This window comes from Lathyrus oleraceus, chromosome 1 (genome assembly GCF_024323335.1).
Source record: "Lathyrus oleraceus cultivar Zhongwan6 chromosome 1, CAAS_Psat_ZW6_1.0, whole genome shotgun sequence".
In the NCBI taxonomy this organism is placed as follows: domain Eukaryota; kingdom Viridiplantae; phylum Streptophyta; class Magnoliopsida; order Fabales; family Fabaceae; genus Lathyrus; species Lathyrus oleraceus.
The window spans coordinates 13,526,060-13,532,784 of NC_066579.1; positions in this window are offsets into that span (position 1 = coordinate 13,526,060).

Below are 6,725 nucleotides of genomic sequence, written 5' to 3' on the forward strand. Positions count from 1 at the left end.
ATATCGTAGCTAATGCCAAATAAAGGACATAAATATTACAATGAACCTTAAAGAAAGTCAAGTGAATTAAATTGCTCGAAGCAAAATGGTAGTATCGGCTGCAAACTCAATTACGATAATGAGTTAAAACTAACATTATTTACCATATGACATTATAATAGGCAATTTTAAAATTCAACATCTAAGTGTCAATTGTTCGACGTGATATTTGAAGAGAAGTTTGTATCATGGTATACAAAATTAATGCTAGAAACAACTTTTCCACGTATAATATCTCAAATCTAAAAGGATTAATTTTTATATAAAAGGTGTTTGGTTAGTACCTTAAGTCAGTCTGCTCTAAAAGAGAACAACAAAATTAATTATAAAAAAAATTGTAAATCTATACTACAAAGAAGATATAAAATTGTTCTTGTTAAAAATATTATTTGGTTAATCCCGCTTAATAGAGTCAGATGAGACCACAAATTTAATGTGAATTGGATATTTGGAAGATTTGTTTAGAAGAGAGGGATGACCACCATTTTTGTGGTCTTTTAGGTTTTCATATGTTTCCGTCTACCCCATCTGTATTCTCTTTGGAACCTTTTACATAATGTTCCCTTCAACTCTTTGACTTCTTCCACAATGGATCATAATGAGTTGTCCATCCGTTTTCCATGCTTAAATGCTCAAGGTAACTTACATGCGGCCCTTAGTATGCCCTTTAACCGCTCGGGCATCCGACATCTATCAAGGGGTCGGTCTATGTGTTCTACCCTGGCTCCTACATAACCATCTCAACAAACACTAAAATAAATATCTCGTCTAAGTTATAAATTATGGGATGTACATAAGCCCTCAAAGCACGAGGCACGAGGCATGTAAGGGTGAAGTGTTTTGAGTTCATCTTGGAGCACACAAATTTGATCTACACGCACTTTACTTTTATGCCTTTTGATCGAGTGAGCTCCCGTAAATTCGTGGTCTTTGATGATGAATCGATTCCCGAGGGATTCATCCTGACACATATTTGGGAAGATTTTTGACTTTTATGAAGTCAAAAAAAGCTACGATTTTAACGAAGAAGCCGAAGAACCCTGGTGGATTCGTGATGTAGAGAGATCAAAGAGCCCATATGAGATATGGAGTCATTGACGTCATAGAACCCGATAGGTTCTAGACACGGAGAATTCGGAGAACCCGAGTGGACCTCAACCAACTATCATCCTAGAACCTAGTAGGTTATAGACATGGAGAAATCGGAGAGCCCTAGTGGGTTCTCGATCAGTTTAAAATATAGAGAAGTCAGAGAAATTAAAATCTCTAAGTTTTAAAATTAAGTATCTCTAAGTTGGTTCATTAATCATAATCTAAATCTTTGGTTCATGGATGAAAAGCTTTAATAATGTTAGAGAAATTAAAATCTCTCAAATTGGTCTTTAAAATATGGAACAATTGGGTGTTTGGAAAACTTGATTTTCAGATTGAGTCCTTAAGAGAAAAGGTGGGTAAATTAGATTTTTTATTAGAGGATTTTTCCCAAGAGGAGATAAAGGCTCAATATAGAGCTTATACATATATTTGGTCCTTACTAAGGGTTAAATATTATCAATTGTTTCAAATATCCAAAATTAAGTGGCTTAAGCAATGTGACACTATCTCTGGTTTACTCCATTCCTCTATCAAAAGTAGGGGTAAGAGAAATGTTATATCATCCCTAAAGGATGATGATGATTTGATTGAAGGGGTGTCTAGAATTCAATAAGAGTTTTTAAATTATTTTTCTAATATCATAAAAGATTCAAATGTAGATAGACCTCGTCTTGATGGTTTTACTTTTTGATCTTTTTCAGATGAAGATAGCCTTGTTCTATTTGTCGCTTCTCGTAAAGGTTTTAATTTATCCTTCTTGGGAAGTACTTGTATCTTTTAAAGGGGAGGTTTGGGGATTTGATCAATTTCATAATTTTTCTTTGTTATCTCATAACTTTACATCCTATTTCCCAACTTTGTACTCCCAAGGTTAAATTCCCTTCTCAGTTAGGAGCCTTTAGGCATATTGCTCGGGTAGGATCTTTATATAAGTTGGTACACAAAGTATTGGCAACTATACTAGGATTGGTGATGGATAAGGTTATTTTTCCAAATCAATTAGTATTGTTAAAAAGTAGAATTTTGATTGATGGTGTGGTGGCGGTGGCAGTGAATGAGGTGATTGACTTAGATAAAACATCTAGAAAGTCATGTCTTAGTTATAAGGTGGACTTTTAGAGACGTTATGATTTAGTTCATTTAAGTTTTTTTTAATTATATGCTTATCAGGTTATTGTTTAATGTAAAGTAGAGATATTGGGTAATGACTTGTATGTTTGCCGGAAATCTTGCAATTTTGATGAATGGTTATCCAACCTAAGAGATTATTATTCAAAGGGGTTTGAAAGAACGTAATCATCTAACTCCTTTATTTTTCCTTCTTGTGGTAAAGAGGCTTAGTAGTTTGATTAGTATGGTTATTAGGTTGGACCTTTTCCTCTAGATTTGGAGTGGGAACCTTTAATTTGGTGTTTTCCCATCCTTAGTATGCAGATAATACACTTATCTTAGCTAACAAATAAATTGAGAACTAGTGGAATATTAAGGATATTCTTAAGGGTAATTGGATTTAGGTTAATTTTTTTAATAGTAGTCTTATAGGGGTAACTGTGGATCCTATCTTTTTGGAATAGCTAGTGAGTTTATCCATTGTAAATTAGAGTCACTTCTTTTCAAGTACCTGTAGTTGTATGTGGGGGTTAATCCCTTTCCTAAAGCCACTTGGGACACTCTAGTTACTTTCCTACCCAAGAGGTTATATTTTTAGGAGCAATTGTTTGTTAGCATAGGGGTAAAATGGTTCTTCTTAATTTAATCCTTAATATTATGTTTATGTTCTTTTTTTTTTGAAAATGCATGTGAAGGTTTGGAAGAAACTAGTTAGGACATTAAAAACGATTCTTAGGGGTAGGTGTGAGTGGAGATTCTAATATCTCACAGGTTAAATGGCTTGATGTATTTTTAAGAGTAAATGTGTATTGGGGGTTAGAGATCTTTGCTTTGTTAGTTTAACTCTTTTAACTAAATAGAGGTAGAGACTAATCTTAGGTGTTTCCAACCTATGGGGTGACATTCTTGTAGTTAGATATGATGTTGTATTTATTTTTTCTATTAGGGGTAGTAGGGCTATGTGTTTCTATTATGCATCCTCTTGGTGGAAATGAGTGTCTCTTCTTCAATCCAAAGAGGATAATCCTTGATGATAGTCGGTCATTACGTAATATTTGCGAACCATTTTGGGAAAATTGGGAGAATCGTGAGAAAAACCAAGCCAAAAAGGTTGAAGAAGTGAGTAAAAGCTCCAAAGGATAAGAAATTTCGGGCCTAGTGAAAATTTTAAGAAAAAGAAAGAAAAAAAAAGAAGAATTAGCCATTTTTCTTGTGGTCGTGATGCTGATATCATGGACATAATTATGTCATATCGTGATCGCGATGGATACCAACGCGATCGTGATGAAGCACTTTTTCTGACACGGGCCAACCGCTATATAAAGGGACTTTGGGATACGTTTTTAGGGATCTCGAATTGAAGAAAGAAAGTGAAGACCATGAGCTTTGCAAGACGGATTCGGAAAGCATTGAGCCATTGGAGAGCATTTTTCCCCTTGATTTTGATGATAAATTCTTAATAACTCATGGTAATTGTTAATTTCACTATGAGTAGCTAAAATATTTTATATTAGTGCTTTCGAAACGAACCTAATTGTACTATGTTGGATCACATGATTTTTTGGTATTATTTGATTTTGTTATAATCATTATTAAATTGTTTTTGTATTACTTTTTTTTCTGTATGGACAAGCGCGTAAATTGATATTAGATGAGTAGAGACTATTAACCATAAGTCTACCGATCCGAATTAGGACAATTATTAAACTTATGAATTAACTAGGAATAGGTAATTATAAGTTGTGACTTTTGAATTATCGAACTTAGAAACACTTGGTTTTACTCTAAATTGACCTAAGGAATTAAGGATTTATTGTGTAAATTAGTGAGTTGTACACTAAGAAATTGGTTACAATTATCTTGTTAATTCGTCGTGAGATTATAGCTTAATTGTAATTTATTTGATACACAATTCATTAATAGATATAATTAGGGGAGCTGATAAAAAGATCTAATTTCTTTTCCTTATCGAACTTTACTCTGACAACTTTCTCTTCTTGTTTTCATACCAAATAACTATTGAAAACCCCCTAATTATTTAATTTAATTGCATTGTTAACCTTGCTAAATTTATAATCTTTATGGAGACAAATTATTTTATTACTTCGACAAGACTGATACACTTGCTAGTTAAGTCCATCAATCCCTCTGACCGATTTGGGGATGTTAGCATTAAGCGAGTGGGTTCAGGTTTTCAGGCTTCTTTTTGGATGAATCCTTGAGTAGGGAATATTGCCCTTAAAATTAGGTTCCTTGTGATTTTTACCATCTCTAAGAAACATGAGGGGATTGTGGAAGAGATGTTTTGGTTATTTTATTTTCGATTTGAGGTGGAGTAGATCCTTCTTTGTTCATGAGCAACATGTGTCGCCAATTTCCTTTATGTCCTCCAAGGCTTGTCTCTAACTCAGGATAGTGATTAACGGAGTTGGATTCATGCTAATGATGGTATTTTCATTGTTGCCTCTACTTATCAATCTCAAGTAGATCTTATTAATTCTCATATTCCTCATCATTCAACTGAGAACTTGGCACTTCCTCTCATCTAGGTTAGTTGTGCCCATTCTATCATGGTACTATTTTCTTGGCAGCTTTTGCAAGATGGTTCATTTCTAGAGAGAATCTATTTAAGTTGAGGATGATATAGAATATCAAGTCCAATGTGTGGAGATTTGATCGAGTTAAATTTTCATTTGTTTGTAACTTTTGATATAACTTTGATTGTGTGGTATATGATATTTAAGTGGTTAAGTTAATTGATGGTTCTCCATAGTAACCCTAGGCTTATTTTGTAGTTTATTATATCTTTAGGTGGTAGGCGAGGATTATGGATGATTTTACAACGATTTGACATATGATGTTGTTTGGACTATTTGAAATATTTATAATGTAATTATATTTTCTGCTTCTTCAACAAACGTGACAAATATGAAGCAAAAAAATTATTTTTATGCCATCTAAATGGTATCTAAGTATATCAATGATGAATTCCCATACTTTTAATGATTGTCTTTAGAACCCTATAATCTTCATTAACTAATAGTAAATCGAGAATTTTGTCTTAATTTTGTGATTGATTTGTGGACTTTGTGTTTCTCTTAGAGCTCTTTGTTTTGTATATGGTGGCGTGAGAATAACACGTTCTCTTGATATTTGTTTTTGTTTGCTAGGGTCCTACTTTGTCCTGGCTTTTTAATTTTCTGAGTGTTTTTATTATCTTTTGTTCCATCTTTGTTTTAGTGAGTACATCTTATACTTTTTGATTTCATTCATATTTTAAACTGTTGGTTTTTTTTATATTCATTTTTTATCAATATAATATTTCGTCATTCAAAAAAATAATTAATTAATCAATCCTATTTGATTTTATTAGAGGTTTATTATTTGAATTCTTATCTTTAGTTATCCGAATATTGTTTTAGTTTAATAGTTTAATAAACCAAAAATTATCTTTGAGCATGATTATCGCTAGCCAACTCATCATTCTTGCACAAATGTGAGAACGCTCTTTAACTTTTTCATTGTCAGCTGGATCAATTAAAAATAATAGTTTCAATCAAATTGTTATATAATATAAACGTGGAGTATATTATAGGATTTGTTAAAACTTATTTTAAAGTTTTTAATAGTTTGTATAAATATTTGAAAAATGTAATTGAGTCGTTTAAAAAATATAAAAGTGTAATAATAATATAAAAATTTGAATGGACTCCAATTAAAGAACACAAATAGGAATGATAGATATGGATGTTCTTATGTTCAAAATATAGGTAAGTTACGGACCTAATTCTTTTTCTATCCTTGTGTAAGAAAACACTTCAACTCATACAATTTTCATTTTTTTAATACATAATTATGATCCTTTGAAAATTTTAATTAATGAATAAATATTTTAATTACATATCATTGATGCATTATTATTCCTATAAGTATTCTTGTCGTCATTCAATCTATAATTTATGTTTTCGGATTTTTCCTCTGTGTATCATGAAAGGATACAAAGATAACAACATAATAATACCATGGAAATATAAAAAATGCTAGAATGAACTCTAATGACTATCAAAAGATATTTAACAATAATTTTAATTTGAAAAGTGCAAGTTTTCACACTATAAAGATCATGCTAATTTATATTTCTAGTAACAAAATTGATAAAATATGGCTGAAATTTTCAAATTTATTTATTATATAATTATTTTTCTTTTCTTATTGTTCATTGTAACCGACGGTAAGTTTATGTTTGCAACTTGTTTTCAAAAATAGTTTTCTATCTTATAAACAACAATGTTTCGAATTCTATTACTAACATCTATTTATTATTATTTTACATCACAGGAATTTTTTTATGCGAATCTAATAAAGTTTGTCGTAAGGAAATGATGTGTCTCTATCCTAAACATCCAAAGTGCATAAACAGGGTTTGTGTTTGTTGGTAATAATAGCAATAAAGTTCAAAAATAATAGTACCAACTTTAATG